The sequence below is a fragment of the Symphodus melops genome (genome assembly GCF_947650265.1).
Source record: "Symphodus melops genome assembly, chromosome: 9".
Classification (NCBI taxonomy): Eukaryota; Metazoa; Chordata; class Actinopteri; order Labriformes; family Labridae; genus Symphodus; species Symphodus melops.
In genome coordinates, this window is record NC_136699.1 from 20,854,874 (window position 1) to 20,874,672 (window position 19,799).

Below are 19,799 nucleotides of genomic sequence, written 5' to 3' on the forward strand. Positions count from 1 at the left end.
AAGGTTCGGGGACTTCTCTTCAAAGAACTAAAAGGTTCAGGGACTTCATTTCAAAGAACTAAAAGGTTCAGGGACTTCTCTTCTCAGAACTAAAAGGTTCAGGGACTTCTCTTCCAAGAACTAAAAGGTTCAGGGACTTCTCTTCAGGAACTAAAATGTTCAGGGACTTCTCTTCAGGAACTAAAAGGTTCAGGGACTTCTCTTCATAGAACTAAACGGTTCAGGGACTTCTCTTTAAAGAACTAAAAGGTTCAGGGACTTCTCTTCAGGAACTAAAAGGTTCAGGGACTTCTCTTCATAGACCTAAAAGGTTCAGGGACTTCTTTTCAAAGAACTAAAAGGTTCAGGGACTTCACTCCACAGAAGTATAAGGTTCAGGATCTTCTCTTCATAAAACTAAAAGGTTCAGGGACTTCTCTTTAAAGAACTAAAAGGTTCAGGGACTTCTCTTCAGGAACTAAAAGGTTCAGGGACTTCTCTTCTCAGAAATAAAAGGTTCAGGGACTTCTCTTCATAGAACGAAAAGGTTCAGGGACTTCTCCTCATAGAACTAAAAGGTTCAGGGACTTCTCTTCAGGAACTAAAAGGTTCAGGGACTTCTCTTCATAGAACTAAAAGGTTCAGGGACTTCTCTTTAAAGAACTAAAAGGTTCAGGGACTTATCTTCAGGAACTAAAATGTTCAGGGACTTGTCTTTAAAGAACTAAAAGGTTCAGGGACGTCTCTTCAGGAACTACAAGGTTCGGGGACTTCTCTTCATAGAACTAAAAGGTTCAGGGACTTCTCTTCATAGAACTACAACGTTCAGGTACTTCTCTTCAAAGAACTAAAAGGTTCAGGGACTTCTCTTCTCAGAACTAAAATGTTCAGGGACTTCTCTTCAGGAACTAAAAGGTTCAGGGACTTCTCTTCATAGACCTAAAAGGTTCAGGGACTTCTTTTCAACGAACTAAAAGGTTCAGGGACTTCTCTTCATAGAACTAAAAGGTTCAGGGACTCCTCTTTAAAGAACTAAAAGGTTCAGGGACTTGTCTTCAGGAACTAAAAGGTTCAGGGACTTCTCTTCATAGAACTAAAGGGTTCAAGGAATTCTCTTCAACGAACGAAAGGTTTCAAGGACTTATCTTCAAAGAACTAAATGGTTCAGGGACTTCTCTTCAGGAACTAAAATGTTCAGGGACTTCTCTTCATAGAACTAAACGGTTCAGGGACTTCTCTTTAAAGAACTAAAATGTTCAGGGACTTCTCTTCCAAGAATTAAAAGGTTCATGGACTTCATTTCAAAGAACTAAAAGGTTCAGGGACTTCTCTTCTCAGAACTAAAAGGTTCAGGGACTTCTCTTCCAAGAATTAAAAGGTTCATGGACTTCTCTTCAGGAACTAAAATGTTCATGGACTTCTCTTCAGGAACTAAAATGTTCAGGGACTTCTCTTCAGGAACTAAAGGGTTCAGGGACTTCTCTTTAAAGAACTAAAAGGTTCAGGGACTTATCTTCAGGAACTAAACGGTTCAGGGACTTCTCTTTAACGAACTAAAAGGTTGAGGGACTTCTCTTCAGGAACTAAAAGGTTCAGGGACTTCTCTTCATCGAACTAAAAGGTTCAGGGACTTCTCTTCAAAGAACTAAAAGGTTCGGGAATTCATTTCAAAGAACTAAAAGGTTCAGGGAGTTCTCTTCTCAGAACTAAAAGGTTCAGGGACTTCTCTTCCAAGAACCAAAAGGTTCATGGACTTCTCTTCAGGAACTAAAATGTTCAGGGACTTCTCATCAGGAACTAAAAGGTTCAGGAACTTCTCTTCATAGAGCTAAAAGGTTCAGGGACTTCTCTTCAAAGAACTATAAGGTTCAGGGACTTCTCTTCTCAGAACTAAAAGGTTCAGGGACTTCTCTTCAGGAACTAAAAGGTTCAGGGACTACTCTTCATAGACCTAAAAGGTTCAGGGACTTCACTTCTCAGAAGTATAAGGTTCAGGGACTTCTCTTCATAAAACTAAAAGGTTCAGGGACTTCTCTCTAAAGAACTAAAAGGTTTAGGGACTTCTCTTCCGGAACTAAAAGGTTCAGGGACTTCTCTTTATAGAACTAAAAGGTTCAGGGACTTCTCTTTAAAGAACTAAAAGGTTCAGGATTTCTCTTCAGGAACTAAAAGGTTCAGGGACTTCTCTTCATGGAACTAAAAGGTTCAGGGACTTCTCTTTAAAGAACTAAAAGGTTCAGGGACTTATCTTCAGGAACTAAAATGTTCAGGGACTTCTCTTTAAAGAACTAAAAGGTTCAGGGACTTCTCTTCAAAGAACTAAAAGGTTCAGGGACTTCATTTCAAAGAACTAAAAGGTTCAGGGACTTCTCTTCTCAGAACTAAAAGGTTCAGGGACTTCTCTTCCAAGAACTAAAAGGTTCAGGGACTTCTCTTCAGGAACTAAAATGTTCAGGGACTTCTCTTCAGGAACTAAATGGTTCAGGGACTTCTCTTCATAGAACTAAACAGTTCAGGGACTTCTCTTCAGGAACTAAAAGGTTCAGGGACTTCTCTTCATAGACGTAAAAGGTTCGGGGACTTCTTTTCAAAGAACTAAAAGGTTCAGGGACTTCACTTCTCAGAACTAAAAGGTTCAGGGACTTCTCTTCCAAGAACTAAAAGGTTCATGGACTTCTCGTCAGGAACTAAAATGTTCAGGGACTTCTCGTCAGGAACTAAAAGGTTCAGTAACTTCTCTTCATAGAACTAAAAGGTTCAGGGACTTCTCTTTAAAGAACTAAAAGGTTCAGGGACTTCTCTTCAGGAACTAAAAGGTTCAGGGACTTCTCTTCATAGACCTAAAAGGTTCAGGGAATTCATTTCAAAGAACTAAAAGGTTCAGGGACTTCTCTTCTCAGAACTAAAAGGTTCAGGGACTTCTCTTCCAAGAATTAAAAGGTTCATGGACTTCTCTTCAGGAACTAAAATGTTCAGGGACTTCTCGTCAGGAACTAAAAGGTTCAGGAACTTCTCTTCATAGAACTAAAAGGTTCAGGGACTTCTCTTTAAAGAACTAAAAGGTTCAGGGACTTCTCTTTAAAGAACTAAAAGGTTCAGGGACTTCTCTTCAAGAACTAAAAGGTTCAGGGACTTCTCTTCATAGACCTAAAAGGTTCAGGGAATTCATTTCAAAGAACTAAAAGGTTCAGGGACTTCTCTTCTCAGAACTAAAAGGTTCAGGGACTTCTCTTCCAAGAACTAAAAGGTTCATGGACTTCTCTTCAGGAACTAAAATGTTCAAGGACTTCTCGTCAGGAACTAAAAGGTTCAGGAACTTCTCTTCATAGAACTAAAAGGTTCAGGGACTTCTCTTTAAAGAACTAAAAGGTTCAGGGACTTATCTTCAGGAACTAAAATGTTCAGGGACTTCTCTTTAAAGAACTAAAAGGTTCGGGGACTTCTCTTCAAAGAACTAAAAGGTTCAGGGACTTCATTTCAAAGAACTAAAAGGTTCAGGGACTTCTCTTCTCAGAACTAAAAGGTTCAGGGACTTCTCTTCCAAGAACTAAAAGGTTCAGGGACTTCTCTTCAGGAACTAAAATGTTCAGGGACTTCTCTTCAGGAACTAAAAGGTTCAGGGACTTCTCTTCATAGAACTAAACGGTTCAGGGACTTCTCTTTAAAGAACTAAAAGGTTCAGGGACTTCTCTTCAGGAACTAAAAGGTTCAGGGACTTCTCTTCATAGACCTAAAAGGTTCAGGGACTTCTTTTCAAAGAACTAAAAGGTTCAGGGACTTCACTCCACAGAAGTATAAGGTTCAGGATCTTCTCTTCATAAAACTAAAAGGTTCAGGGACTTCTCTTTAAAGAACTAAAAGGTTCAGGGACTTCTCTTCAGGAACTAAAAGGTTCAGGGACTTCTCTTCTCAGAAATAAAAGGTTCAGGGACTTCTCTTCATAGAACGAAAAGGTTCAGGGACTTCTCCTCATAGAACTAAAAGGTTCAGGGACTTCTCTTCAGGAACTAAAAGGTTCAGGGACTTCTCTTCATAGAACTAAAAGGTTCAGGGACTTCTCTTTAAAGAACTAAAAGGTTCAGGGACTTATCTTCAGGAACTAAAATGTTCAGGGACTTGTCTTTAAAGAACTAAAAGGTTCAGGGACGTCTCTTCAGGAACTACAAGGTTCGGGGACTTCTCTTCATAGAACTAAAAGGTTCAGGGACTTCTCTTCATAGAACTACAACGTTCAGGTACTTCTCTTCAAAGAACTAAAAGGTTCAGGGACTTCTCTTCTCAGAACTAAAATGTTCAGGGACTTCTCTTCAGGAACTAAAAGGTTCAGGGACTTCTCTTCAAAGAACTAAAAGGTTCAGGGACTCCTCTTTAAAGAACTAAAAGGTTCAGGGACTTGTCTTCAGGAACTAAAAGGTTCAGGGACTTCTCTTCATAGAACTAAAGGGTTCAAGGAATTCTCTTCAACGAACGAAAGGTTTCAAGGACTTATCTTCAAAGAACTAAATGGTTCAGGGACTTCTCTTCAGGAACTAAAATGTTCAGGGACTTCTCTTCATAGAACTAAACGGTTCAGGGACTTCTCTTTAAAGAACTAAAAGGTTCAGGGACTTCTCTTCAGGAACTAAAAGGTTCAGGGACTTCTCTTCATAGACCTAAAAGGTTCAGGGACTTCTTTTCAAAGAACTAAAAGGTTCAGGGACTTCACTTCTCAGAAGTATAAGGTTCAGGGACTTCGCTTCATAGAACTAAAAGGTTCAGGGACTTCTCTTTAAAGAACTAAAAGGTTCAGGGACTTCTCTTCAGGAACTAAAAGGTTCAGGGACTTCTCTTCTCAGAAATAAAAGGTTCAGGGACTTCTCTTCATAGAACGCAAAGGTTCAGGGACTTCTCCTCATAGAACTATAAGGTTCAGGGACTTCTCTTCAGGAACTAAAAGGTTCAGGGACTTCTCTTCATAGAACTAAAAGGTTCAGGGACTTCTCTTTAAAGAACTAAAAGGTTCAGGGACTTATCTTCAGGAACTTAAATGTTCAGGGACTTGTCTTTAAAGAACTAAAAGGTTCAGGGACGTCTCTTCAGGAACTACAAGGTTCGGGAACTTCTCTTCATAGAACTAAAAGGTTCAGGGACTTCTCTTCATCGAACTAAAAGGTTCAGGGACTTCTCTTCATAGACCTAAAAGGTTCAGGGACTTCTCTTCAAAGAACTAAAAGGTTCATGGACTTCTCTTCAGGAACTAAAAGGTTCAGGGACTTCTCTTCTCAGAAATAAAAGGTTCAGGGACTTCTCTTCATTGAACGAAAAGGTTCAGGGACTTCTCCTCATAGAACTAAAAGGTTCAGGGACTTCTCTTCAGGAACTAAAAGGTTCAGGGACTTCTCTTCATAGAACTAAAAGGTTCAGGGACTTCTCTTTAAAGAACTAAATGGTTCAGGGACTTATCTTCAGGAACTAAAATGTTCAGGGACTTGTCTTTAAAGAACTAAAAGGTTCAGGGACGTCTCTTCAGGAACTAAAAGGTTCGGGGACTTCTCTTCATAGAACTAAAAGGTTCAGGGACTTCTCTTCATAGAACTACAACGTTCAGGTACTTCTCTTCAAAGAACTAAAAGGTTCAGGGACTTCTCTTCTCAGAACTAAAAGGTTCAGGGACTTCTCTTCATAGACCTAAAAGGTTCAGGGACTTCTTTTCAACGAACTAAAAGGTTCAGGGACTTCACTTCTCAGAAGTATAAGGTTCAGGGACTTCTCTTTAAAGAACTAAATGGTTCAGGGACTTATCTTCTGGAACTAAAATGTTCAGGGACTTGTCTTTAAAGAACTAAAAGCTTCAGGGACGTCTCTTCAGGAACTACAAGGTTCGGGGACTTCTCTTCATAGAACTAAAAGGTTCAGGGACTTCTCTTCATCGAACTAAAAGGTTCAGGGACTTCTCTTCATAGACCTAAAAGGTTCAGGGACTTCTTTTCAGAGAACTAAAAGGTTCAGGGACTTCTCTTCAAAGAACTAAAAGGTTCAGGGACTATATTTCAAAGAACTAAAAGGTTCAGGGACTTCTCTTCTCAGAACTAAAAGGTTCAGGGACTTCTCTTCCAAGAATTAAAAGGTTCATGGACTTCTCTTCAGGAACTAAAATGTTCATGGACTTCTCTTCAGGAACTAAAATGTTCAGGGACTTCTCTTCAGGAACTAAAGGGTTCAGGGACTTCTCTTTAAAGAACTAAAAGGTTCAGGGACTTATCTTCAGGAACTAAACGGTTCAGGGACTTCTCTTTAACGAACTAAAAGGTTGAGGGACTTCTCTTCAGGAACTAAAAGGTTCAGGGACTTCTCTTCATCGAACTAAAAGGTTCAGGGACTTCTCTTCAAAGAACTAAAAGGTTCGGGAATTCATTTCAAAGAACTAAAAGGTTCAGGGAGTTCTCTTCTCAGAACTAAAAGGTTCAGGGACTTCTCTTCCAAGAACCAAAAGGTTCATGGACTTCTCTTCAGGAACTAAAATGTTCAGGGACTTCTCATCAGGAACTAAAAGGTTCAGGAACTTCTCTTCATAGAGCTAAAAGGTTCAGGGACTTCTCTTCAAAGAACTATAAGGTTCAGGGACTTCTCTTCTCAGAACTAAAAGGTTCAGGGACTTCTCTTCAGGAACTAAAAGGTTCAGGGACTACTCTTCATAGACCTAAAAGGTTCAGGGACTTCTCTTCAGGAACTAAAAGGTTCAGGGACTTCTCTTTATAGAACTAAAAGGTTCAGGGACTTCACTTCTCAGAACTAAAAGGTTCAGGGACTTCTCTTCCAAGAACTAAAAGGTTCATGGACTTCTCCTCAGGAACTAAAATGTTCAGGGACTTCTCGTCAGGAACTAAAAGGTTCAGTAACTTCTCTTCATAGAACTAAAAGGTTCAGGGACTTCTCTTTAAAGAACTAAAAGGTTCAGGGACTTATCTTCAGGAACTAAAATGTTCAGGGACTTCTCTTTAAAGAACTAAAAGGTTCAGGGACTTCTCTTCAAAGAACTAAAAGGTTCAGGGACTTCATTTCAAAGAACTAAAAGGTTCAGGGACTTCTCTTCTCAGAACTAAAAGGTTCAGGGACTTCTCTTCCAAGAACTAAAAGGTTCAGGGACTTCTCTTCAGGAACTAAAATGTTCAGGGACTTCTCTTCAGGAACTAAATGGTTCAGGGACTTCTCTTCATAGAACTAAACAGTTCAGGGACTTCTCTTTAAAGAACTAAAAGGTTCAGGGACTTCTCTTCAGGAACTAAAAGGTTCAGGGACTTCTCTTCATAGACGTAAAAGGTTCGGGGACTTCTTTTCAAAGAACTAAAAGGTTCAGGGACTTCACTTCTCAGAACTAAAAGGTTCAGGGACTTCTCTTCCAAGAACTAAAAGGTTCATGGACTTCTCGTCAGGAACTAAAATGTTCAGGGACTTCTCGTCAGGAACTAAAAGGTTCAGTAACTTCTCTTCATAGAACTAAAAGGTTCAGGGACTTCTCTTTAAAGAACTAAAAGGTTCAGGGACTTCTCTTCAGGAACTAAAAGGTTCAGGGACTTCTCTTCATAGACCTAAAAGGTTCAGGGAATTCATTTCAAAGAACTAAAAGGTTCAGGGACTTCTCTTCTCAGAACTAAAAGGTTCAGGGACTTCTCTTCCAAGAACTAAAAGGTTCATGGACTTCTCTTCAGGAACTAAAATGTTCAGGGACTTCTCGTCAGGAACTAAAAGGTTCAGGAACTTCTCTTCATAGAACTAAAAGGTTCAGGGACTTCTCTTTAAAGAACTAAAAGGTTCAGGGACTTATCTTCAGGAACTAAAATGTTCAGGGACTTCTCTTTAAAGAACTAAAAGGTTCAGGGACTTATCTTCAGGAACTAAAATGTTCAGGGACTTCTCTTTAAAGAACTAAAAGGTTCGGGGACTTCTCTTCAAAGAACTAAAAGGTTCAGGGACTTCATTTCAAAGAACTAAAAGGTTCAGGGACTTCTCTTCTCAGAACTAAAAGGTTCAGGGACTTCTCTTCCAAGAACTAAAAGGTTCAGGGACTTCTCTTCAGGAACTAAAATGTTCAGGGACTTCTCTTCAGGAACTAAAAGGTTCAGGGACTTCTCTTCATAGAACTAAACGGTTCAGGGACTTCTCTTTAAAGAACTAAAAGGTTCAGGGACTTCTCTTCAGGAACTAAAAGGTTCAGGGACTTCTCTTCATAGACCTAAAAGGTTCAGGGACTTCTTTTCAAAGAACTAAAAGGTTCAGGGACTTCACTCCACAGAAGTATAAGGTTCAGGATCTTCTCTTCATAAAACTAAAAGGTTCAGGGACTTCTCTTTAAAGAACTAAAAGGTTCAGGGACTTCTCTTCAGGAACTAAAAGGTTCAGGGACTTCTCTTCTCAGAAATAAAAGGTTCAGGGACTTCTCTTCATAGAACGAAAAGGTTCAGGGACTTCTCCTCATAGAACTAAAAGGTTCAGGGACTTCTCTTCAGGAACTAAAAGGTTCAGGGACTTCTCTTCATAGAACTAAAAGGTTCAGGGACTTCTCTTTAAAGAACTAAAAGGTTCAGGGACTTATCTTCAGGAACTAAAATGTTCAGGGACTTGTCTTTAAAGAACTAAAAGGTTCAGGGACGTCTCTTCAGGAACTACAAGGTTCGGGGATTTCTCTTCATAGAACTAAAAGGTTCAGGGACTTCTCTTCATAGAACTACAACGTTCAGGTACTTCTCTTCAAAGAACTAAAAGGTTCAGGGACTTCTCTTCAGGAACTAAAAGGTTCAGGGACTTCTCTTCATAGAACTAAAGGGTTCAAGGAATTCTCTTCAACGAACGAAAGGTTTCAAGGACTTATCTTCAAAGAACTAAATGGTTCAGGGACTTCTCTTCAGGAACTAAAATGTTCAGGGACTTCTCTTCATAGAACTAAACGGTTCAGGGACTTCTCTTTAAAGAACTAAAAGGTTCAGGGACTTCTCTTCAGGAACTAAAAGGTTCAGGGACTTCTCTTCATAGACCTAAAAGGTTCAGGGACTTCTTTTCAAAGAACTAAAAGGTTCAGGGACTTCACTTCTCAGAAGTATAAGGTTCAGGGACTTCGCTTCATAGAACTAAAAGGTTCAGGGACTTCTCTTTCAAGAACTAAAAGGTTCAGGGACTTCTCTTCAGGAACTAAAAGGTTCAGGGACTTCTCTTCTCAGAAATAAAAGGTTCAGGGACTTCTCTTCATAGAACGCAAAGGTTCAGGGACTTCTCCTCATAGAACTATAAGGTTCAGGAACTTCTCTTCAGGAACTAAAAGGTTCAGGGACTTCTCTTCATAGAACTAAAAGGTTCAGGGACTTCTCTTTAAAGAACTAAAAGGTTCAGGGACTTATCTTCAGGAACTTAAATGTTCAGGGACTTGTCTTTAAAGAACTAAAAGGTTCAGGGACGTCTCTTCAGGAACTACAAGGTTCGGGAACTTCTCTTCATAGAACTAAAAGGTTCAGGGACTTCTCTTCATCGAACTAAAAGGTTCAGGGACTTCTCTTCATAAACCTAAAAGGTTCAGGGACTTCTTTTCAGAGAACTAAAAGGTTCAGGGACTTCTCTTCAAAGAACTAAAAGGTTCATGGACTTCTCTTCAGGAACTAAAATGTTCATGGACTTCTCTTCAGGAACTAAAATGTTCAGGGACTTCTCTTCAGGAACTAAAAGGTTCAGGGACTTCTCTTCTCAGAACTAAAAGGTTCAGGGACTTCTCTTCCAAGAACTAAAAGGTTCAGGGACTTCTCTTCAGGAACTAAAATGTTCAGGGACTTCTCTTCAGGAACTAAATGGTTCAGGGACTTCTCTTCATAGAACTAAACGGTTCAGGGACTTCTCTTTAAAGAACTAAAAGGTTCAGGGACTTCTCTTCAGGAACTAAAAGGTTCAGGGACTTCTCTTCATAGACGTAAAAGGTTCAGGGACTTCTTTTCAAAGAACTAAAAGGTTCAGGGACTTCACTTCTCAGAACTAAAAGGTTCAGGGACTTCTCTTCCAAGAACTAAAAGGTTCATGGACTTCTCGTCAGGAACTAAAATGTTCAGGGACTTCTCGTCAGGAACTAAAAGGTTCAGTAACTTCTCTTCATAGAACTAAAAGGTTCAGGGACTTCTCTTTAAAGAACTAAAAGGTTCAGGGACTTCTCTTCAGGAACTAAAAGGTTCAGGGACTTCTCTTCATAGACCTAAAAGGTTCAGGGAATTCATTTCAAAGAACTAAAAGGTTCAGGGACTTCTCTTCTCAGAACTAAAAGGTTCAGGGACTTCTCTTCCAAGAACTAAAAGGTTCATGGACTTCTCTTCAGGAACTAAAATGTTCAGGGACTTCTCGTCAGGAACTAAAAGGTTCAGGAACTTCTCTTCATAGAACTAAAAGGTTCAGGGACTTCTCTTTAAAGAACTAAAAGGTTCAGGGACTTCTCTTCAGGAACTAAAAGGTTCAGGGACTTCTCTTCATAGACCTAAAAGGTTCAGGGAATTCATTTCAAAGAACTAAAAGGTTCAGGGACTTCTCTTCTCAGAACTAAAAGGTTCAGGGACTTCTCTTCCAAGAACTAAAAGGTTCATGGACTTCTCTTCAGGAACAAAAATGTTCAGGGACTTCTCGTCAGGAACTAAAAGGTTCAGGAACTTCTCTTCATAGAACTAAAAGGTTCAGGGACTTCTCTTTAAAGAACTAAAAGGTTCAGGGACTTATCTTCAGGAACTAAAATGTTCAGGGACTTCTCTTTAAAGAACTAAAAGGTTCGGGGACTTCTCTTCAAAGAACTAAAAGGTTCAGGGACTTCATTTCAAAGAACTAAAAGGTTCAGGGACTTCTCTTCTCAGAACTAAAAGGTTCAGGGACTTCTCTTCTCAGAACTAAAAGGTTCAGGGACTTCTCTTCCAAGAACTAAAAGGTTCAGGGACTTCTCTTCAGGAACTAAAATGTTCAGGGACTTCTCTTCAGGAACTAAAAGGTTCAGGGACTTCTCTTCATAGAACTAAACGGTTCAGGGACTTCTCTTTAAAGAACTAAAAGGTTCAGGGACTTCTCTTCAGGAACTAAAAGGTTCAGGGACTTCTCTTCATAGACCTAAAAGGTTCAGGGACTTCTTTTCAAAGAACTAAAAGGTTCAGGGACTTCTCTTCTCAGAAATAAAAGGTTCAGGGACTTCTCTTCATAGAACGAAAAGGTTCAGGGACTTCTCCTCATAGAACTAAAAGGTTCAGGGACTTCTCTTCAGGAACTAAAAGGTTCAGGGACTTCTCTTCATAGAACTAAAAGGTTCAGGGACTTCTCTTTAAAGAACTAAAAGGTTCAGGGAATTATCTTCAGGAACTAAAATGTTCAGGGACTTGTCTTTAAAGAACTAAAAGGTTCAGGGACGTCTCTTCAGGAACTACAAGGTTCGGGGATTTCTCTTCATAGAACTAAAAGGTTCAGGGACTTCTCTTCATAGAACTACAACGTTCAGGTACTTCTCTTCAAAGAACTAAAAGGTTCAGGGACTTCTCTTCAGGAACTAAAAGGTTCAGGGACTTCTCTTCATAGAACTAAAGGGTTCAAGGAATTCTCTTCAACGAACGAAAGGTTTCAAGGACTTATCTTCAAAGAACTAAATGGTTCAGGGACTTCTCTTCAGGAACTAAAATGTTCAGGGACTTCTCTTCATAGAACTAAACGGTTCAGGGACTTCTCTTTAAAGAACTAAAAGGTTCAGGGACTTCTCTTCAGGAACTAAAAGGTTCAGGGACTTCTCTTCATAGACCTAAAAGGTTCAGGGACTTCTTTTCAAAGAACTAAAAGGTTCAGGGACTTCACTTCTCAGAAGTATAAGGTTCAGGGACTTCGCTTCATAGAACTAAAAGGTTCAGGGACTTCTCTTTCAAGAACTAAAAGGTTCAGGGACTTCTCTTCAGGAACTAAAAGGTTCAGGGACTTATCTTCAGGAACTTAAATGTTCAGGGACTTGTCTTTAAAGAACTAAAAGGTTCAGGGACGTCTCTTCAGGAACTACAAGGTTCGGGAACTTCTCTTCATAGAACTAAAAGGTTCAGGGACTTCTCTTCATCGAACTAAAAGGTTCAGGGACTTCTCTTCATAAACCTAAAAGGTTCAGGGACTTCTTTTCAGAGAACTAAAAGGTTCAGGGACTTCTCTTCAAAGAACTAAAAGGTTCATGGACTTCTCTTCAGGAACTAAAATGTTCATGGACTTCTCTTCAGGAACTAAAATGTTCAGGGACTTCTCTTCAGGAACTAAAAGGTTCAGGGACTTCTCTTCCAAGAACTAAAAGGTTCAGGGACTTCTCTTCAGGAACTAAAATGTTCAGGGACTTCTCTTCAGGAACTAAATGGTTCAGGGACTTCTCTTCATAGAACTAAACGGTTCAGGGACTTCTCTTTAAAGAACTAAAAGGTTCAGGGACTTCTCTTCAGGAACTAAAAGGTTCAGGGACTTCTCTTCATAGACGTAAAAGGTTCAGGGACTTCTTTTCAAAGAACTAAAAGGTTCAGGGACTTCACTTCTCAGAACTAAAAGGTTCAGGGACTTCTCTTCCAAGAACTAAAAGGTTCATGGACTTCTCGTCAGGAACTAAAATGTTCAGGGACTTCTCGTCAGGAACTAAAAGGTTCAGTAACTTCTCTTCATAGAACTAAAAGGTTCAGGGACTTCTCTTTAAAGAACTAAAAGGTTCAGGGACTTCTCTTCAGGAACTAAAAGGTTCAGGGACTTCTCTTCATAGACCTAAAAGGTTCAGGGAATTCATTTCAAAGAACTAAAAGGTTCAGGGACTTCTCTTCTCAGAACTAAAAGGTTCAGGGACTTCTCTTCCAAGAACTAAAAGGTTCATGGACTTCTCTTCAGGAACTAAAATGTTCAGGGACTTCTCGTCAGGAACTAAAAGGTTCAGGAACTTCTCTTCATAGAACTAAAAGGTTCAGGGACTTCTCTTTAAAGAACTAAAAGGTTCAGGGACTTCTCTTCAGGAACTAAAAGGTTCAGGGAATTCTCTTCATAGACCTAAAAGGTTCTGGGAATTCATTTCAAAGAACTAAAAGGTTCAGGGACTTCTCTTCTCAGAACTAAAAGGTTCAGGGACTTCTCTTCCAAGAACTAAAAGGTTCATGGACTTCTCTTCAGGAACTAAAATGTTCAGGGACTTCTCGTCAGGAACTAAACGGTTCAGGAACTTCTCTTCATAGAACTAAAAGGTTCAGGGACTTCTCTTTAAAGAACTAAAAGGTTCAGGGACTTATCTTCAGGAACTAAAATGTTCAGGGACTTCTCTTTAAAGAACTAAAAGGTTCAGGGACTTCTCTTCAAAGAACTAAAAGGTTCAGGGACTTCATTTCAAAGAACTAAAAGGTTCAGGGACTTCTCTTCTCAGAACTAAAAGGTTCAGGGACTTCTCTTCCAAGAACTAAAAGGTTCAGGGACTTCCCTTCAGGAACTAAAATGTTCAGGGACTTCTCTTCAGGAACTAAAAGGTTCAGGGACTTCTCTTCATAGAACTAAACGGTTCAGGGACTTCTCTTTAAAGAACTAAAAGGTTCAGGGACTTCTCTTCAGGAACTAAAAGGTTCAGGGACTTCTCTTCATAGACCTAAAAGGTTCAGGGACTTCTTTTCAAAGAACTAAAAGGTTCAGGGACTTCACTCCTCAGAAGTATAAGGTTCAGGGACTTCTCCTCATAAAACTAAAAGGTTCAGGGACTTCTCTTCTCAGAAATAAAAGGTTCAGGGACTTCTCTTCATAGAACGAAAAGGTTCAGGGACTTCTCCTCATAGAACTAAAAGGTTCAGGGACTTCTCTTCAGGAACTAAAAGGTTCAGGGACTTCTCTTCATAGAACTAAAAGGTTCAGGGACTTCTCTTTAAAGAACTAAAAGGTTCAGGGACTTATCTTCAGGAACTAAAATGTTCAGGGACTTGTCTTTAAAGAACTAAAAGGTTCAGGGACGTCTCTTCAGGAACTACAAGGTTCGGGGACTTCTCTTCATAGAACTAAAAGGTTCAGGGACTTCTCTTCATAGAACTACAACGTTCAGGTACTTCTCTTCAAAGAACTAAAAGGTTCAGGGACTTCTCTTCTCAGAACTAAAATGTTCAGGGACTTCTCTTCAGGAACTAAAAGGTTCAGGGACTTCTCTTCATAGACCTAAAAGGTTCAGGGACTTCTTTTCAACGAACTAAAAGGTTCAGGGACTTCACTTCTCAGAAGTATAAGGTTCAGGGACTTCTCTTCATAGAACTAAAAGGTTCAGGGACTCCTCTTTAAAGAACTAAAAGGTTCAGGGACTTCTCTTCAGGAACTAAAAGGTTCAGGGACTTCTCTTCATAGAACTAAAGGGTTCAAGGAATTCTCTTCAACGAACGAAAGGTTTCAAGGACTTATCTTCAAAGAACTAAATGGTTCAGGGACTTCTCTTCAGGAACTAAAATGTTCAGGGACTTCTCTTCATAGAACTAAACGGTTCAGGGACTTCTCTTTAAAGAACTAAAAGGTTCAGGGACTTCTCTTCAGGAACTAAAAGGTTCAGGGACTTCTCTTCATAGACCTAAAAGGTTCAGGGACTTCTTTTCAAAGAACTAAAAGGTTCAGGGACTTCACTTCTCAGAAGTATAAGGTTCAGGGACTTCGCTTCATAGAACTAAAAGGTTCAGGGACTTCTCTTTAAAGAACTAAAAGGTTCAGGGACTTCTCTTCAGGAACTAAAAGGTTCAGGGACTTCTCTTCTCAGAAATAAAAGGTTCAGGGACTTCTCTTCATAGAACGCAAAGGTTCAGGGACTTCTCCTCATAGAACTATAAGGTTCAGGGACTTCTCTTCAGGAACTAAAAGGTTCAGGGACTTCTCTTCATAGAACTAAAAGGTTCAGGGACTTCTCTTTAAAGAACTAAAAGGTTCAGGGACTTATCTTCAGGAACTTAAATGTTCAGGGACTTGTCTTTAAAGAACTAAAAGGTTCAGGGACGTCTCTTCAGGAACTACAAGGTTCGGGAACTTCTCTTCATAGAACTAAAAGGTTCAGGGACTTCTCTTCATCGAACTAAAAGGTTCAGGGACTTCTCTTCATAGACCTAAAAGGTTCAGGGACTTCTCTTCAAAGAACTAAAAGGTTCATGGACTTCTCTTCAGGAACTAAAATGTTCAGGGACTTCTCTTTAAAGAACTAAAAGGTTCAGGGACTTCTCTTCAGGAACTAAAAGGTTCAGGGACTTCTCTTCATAGAACTAAACGGTTCAGGGACTTCTCTTTAAAGAACTAAAAGGTTCAGGGACTTCTCTTCAGGAACTAAAAGGTTCAGGGACTTCTCTTCATAGACCTAAAAGGTTCAGGGACTTCTCTTCTCAGAACTAAAAGGTTCAGGGACTTCACTCCTCAGAAGTATAAGGTTCAGGGACTTCTCTTCAGGAACTAAAATGTTCAGGGACTTCTCGTCAGGAACTAAAAGGTTCAGGAACTTCTCTTCATAGAACTAAAAGGTTCAGGGACTTCTCTTTAAAGAACTAAAAGGTTCAGGGACTTCTCTTCAGGAACTAAAAGGTTCAGGGACTTCTCTTCATAGACCTAAAAGGTTCAGGGAATTCATTTCAAAGAACTAAAAGGTTCAGGGACTTCTCTTCTCAGAACTAAAAGGTTCAGGGACTTCTCTTCCAAGAACTAAAAGGTTCATGGACTTCTCTTCAGGAACTAAAATGTTCAGGGACTTCTCGTCAGGAACTAAAAGGTTCAGGAACTTCTCTTCATAGAACTAAAAGGTTCAGGGACTTCTCTTTAAAGAACTAAAAGGTTCAGGGACTTATCTTCAGGAACTAAAATGTTCAGGGACTTCTCTTTAAAGAACTAAAAGGTTCGGGGACTTCTCTTCAAAGAACTAAAAGGTTCAGGGACTTCACTTCAAAGAACTAAAAGGTTCAGGGACTTCTCTTCTCAGAACTAAAAGGTTCAGGGACTTCTCTTCCAAGAACTAAAAGGTTCAGGGACTTCTCTTCAGGAACTAAAATGTTCAGGGACTTCTCTTCAGGAACTAAAAGGTTCAGGGACTTCTCTTCATAGAACTAAACGGTTCAGGGACTTCTCTTTAAAGAACTAAAAGGTTCAGGGACTTCTCTTCAGGAACTAAAAGGTTCAGGGACTTCTCTTCATAGACCTAAAAGGTTCAGGGACTTCTTTTCAAAGAACTAAAAGGTTCAGGGACTTCACTCCTCAGAAGTATAAGGTTCAGGGACTTCTCTTCATAAAACTAAAAGGTTCAGGGACTTCTCTTTAAAGAACTAAAAGGTTCAGGGACTTCTCTTCTCAGAAATAAAAGGTTCAGGGACTTCTCTTCATAGAACGAAAAGGTTCAGGGACTTCTCCTCATAGAACTAAAAGGTTCAGGGACTTCTCTTCAGGAACTAAAAGGTTCAGGGACTTCTCTTCATAGAACTAAAAGGTTCAGGGACTTCTCTTTAAAGAACTAAAAGGTTCAGGGACTTATCTTCAGGAACTAAAATGTTCAGGGACTTGTCTTTAAAGAACTAAAAGGTTCAGGGACGTCTCTTCAGGAACTACAAGGTTCGGGGACTTCTCTTCATAGAACTAAAAGGTTCAGGGACTTCTCTTCATAGAACTACAACGTTCAGGTACTTCTCTTCAAAGAACTAAAAGGTTCAGGGACTTCTCTTCTCAGAACTAAAATGTTCAGGGACTTCTCTTCAGGAACTAAAAGGTTCAGGGACTTCTCTTCATAGACCTAAAAGGTTCAGGGACTTCTTTTCAACGAACTAAAAGGTTCAGGGACTTCACTTCTCAGAAGTATAAGGTTCAGGGACTTCTCTTCATAGAACTAAAAGGTTCAGGGACTCCTCTTTAAAGAACTAAAAGGTTCAGGGACTTCTCTTCAGGAACTAAAAGGTTCAGGGACTTCTCTTCATAGAACTAAAGGGTTCAAGGAATTCTCTTCAACGAACGAAAGGTTTCAAGGACTTATCTTCAAAGAACTAAATGGTTCAGGGACTTCTCTTCAGGAACTAAAATGTTCAGGGACTTCTCTTCATAGAACTAAACGGTTCAGGGACTTCTCTTTAAAGAACTAAAAGGTTCAGGGACTTCTCTTCAGGAACTAAAAGGTTCAGGGACTTCTCTTCATAGAACGAAAAGGTTCAGGGACTTCTCCTCATAGAACTAAAAGTTTCAGGGACTTCTCTTCAGGAACTAAAAGGTTCAGGGACTTCTCTTCATAGAACTAAAAGGTTCAGGGACGTCTCTTTAAAGAACTAAAAGGTTCAGGGACTTATCTTCAGGAACTAAAATGTTCAGGGACTTGTCTTTAAAGAACTAAAAGGTTCAGGGACGTCTCTTCAGGAACTACAAGGTTCGGGGATTTCTCTTCATAGAACTAAAAGGTTCAGGGACTTCTCTTCATAGAACTACAACGTTCAGGTACTTCTCTTCAAAGAACTAAAACGTTCAGGGACTTCTCTTCAGGAACTAAAAGGTTCAGGGACTTCTCTTCATAGAACTAAAGGGTTCAAGGAATTCTCTTCAACGAACGAAAGGTTTCAAGGACTTATCTTCAAAGAACTAAATGGTTCAGGGACTTCTCTTCAGGAACTAAAATGTTCAGGGACTTCTCTTCATAGAACTAAACGGTTCAGGGACTTCTCTTTAAAGAACTAAAAGGTTCAGGGACTTCTCTTCAGGAACTAAAAGGTTCAGGGACTTCTCTTCATAGACCTAAAAGGTTCAGGGACTTCTTTTCAAAGAACTAAAAGGTTCAGGGACTTCACTTCTCAGAAGTATAAGGTTCAGGGACTTCGCTTCATAGAACTAAAAGGTTCAGGGACTTCTCTTTCAAGAACTAAAAGGTTCAGGGACTTCTCTTCAGGAACTAAAAGGTTCAGGGACTTCTCTTCTCAGAAATAAAAGGTTCAGGGACTTTTCTTCATAGAACGCAAAGGTTCAGGGACTTCTCCTCATAGAACTATAAGGTTCAGGGACTTCTCTTCAGGAACTAAAAGGTTCAGGGACTTCTCTTCATAGAACTAAAAGGTTCAGGGACTTCTCTTTAAAGAACTAAAAGGTTCAGGGACTTATCTTCAGGAACTTAAATGTTCAGGGACTTGTCTTTAAAGAACTAAAAGGTTCAGGGACGTCTCTTCAGGAACTACAAGGTTCGGGAACTTCTCTTCATAGAACTAAAAGGTTCAGGGACTTCTCTTCATCGAACTAAAAGGTTCAGGGACTTCTCTTCATAAACCTAAAAGGTTCAGGGACTTCTTTTCAGAGAACTAAAAGGTTCAGGGACTTCTCTTCAAAGAACTAAAAGGTTCATGGACTTCTCTTCAGGAACTAAAATGTTCATGGACTTCTCTTCAGGAACTAAAATGTTCAGGGACTTCTCTTCAGGAACTAAAAGGTTCAGGGACTTCTCTTCTCAGAACTAAAAGGTTCAGGGACTTCTCTTCCAAGAACTAAAAGGTTCAGGGACTTCTCTTCAGGAACTAAAATGTTCAGGGACTTCTCTTCAGGAACTAAATGGTTCAGGGACTTCTCTTTAAAGAACTAAAAGGTTCAGGGACTTCTCTTCAGGAACTAAAAGGTTCAGGGACTTCTCTTCATAGACCTAAAAGGTTCTGGGAATTCATTTCAAAGAACTAAAAGGTTCAGGGACTTCTCTTCTCAGAACTAAAAGGTTCAGGGACTTCTTTTCCAAGAACTAAAAGGTTCATGGACTTCTCTTCAGGAACTAAAATGTTCAGGGACTTCTCGTCAGGAACTAAAAGGTTCAGGAACTTCTCTTCATAGAACTAAAAGGTTCAGGGACTTCTCTTTAAAGAACTAAAAGGTTCAGGGACTTATCTTCAGGAACTAAAATGTTCAGGGACTTCTCTTTAAAGAACTAAAAGGTTCCGGGACTTCTCTTCAAAGAACTAAAAGGTTCAGGGACTTCATTTCAAAGAACTAAAAGGTTCAGGGACTTCTCTTCTCAGAACTAAAAGGTTCAGGGACTTCTCTTCCAAGAACTAAAAGGTTCAGGGACTTCTCTTCAGGAACTAAAATGTTCAGGGACTTCTCTTCAGGAACTAAAAGGTTCAGGGACTTCTCTTCATAGAACTAAACGGTTCAGGGACTTCTCTTTAAAGAACTAAAAGGTTCAGGGACTTCTCTTCAGGAACTAAAAGGTTCAGGGACTTCTCTTCATAGACCTAAAAGGTTCAGGGACTTCTTTTCAAAGAACTAAAAGGTTCAGGGACTTCACTCCTCAGAAGTATAAGGTTCAGGGACTTCTCCTCATAAAACTAAAAGGTTCAGGGACTTCTCTTTAAAGAACTAAAAGGTTCAGGGACTTCTCTTCTCAGAAATAAAAGGTTCAGGGACTTCTCTTCATAGAACGAAAAGGTTCAGGGACTTCTCCTCATAGAACTAAAAGGTTCAGGGACTTCTCTTCAGGAACTAAAAGGTTCAGGGACTTCTCTTCATAGAACTAAAAGGTTCAGGGACTTCTCTTTAAAGAACTAAAAGGTTCAGGGACTTATCTTCAGGAACTAAAATGTTCAGGGACTTGTCTTTAAAGAACTAAAAGGTTCAGGGACGTCTCTTCAGGAACTACAAGGTTCGGGGACTTCTCTTCATAGAACTAAAAGGTTCAGGGACTTCTCTTCATAGAACTACAACGTTCAGGTACTTCGCTTCAAAGAACTAAAAGGTTCAGGGACTTCTCTTCTCAGAACTAAAATGTTCAGGGACTTCTCTTCAGGAACTAAAAGGTTCAGGGACTTCTCTTCATAGACCTAAAAGGTTCAGGGACTTCTTTTCAACGAACT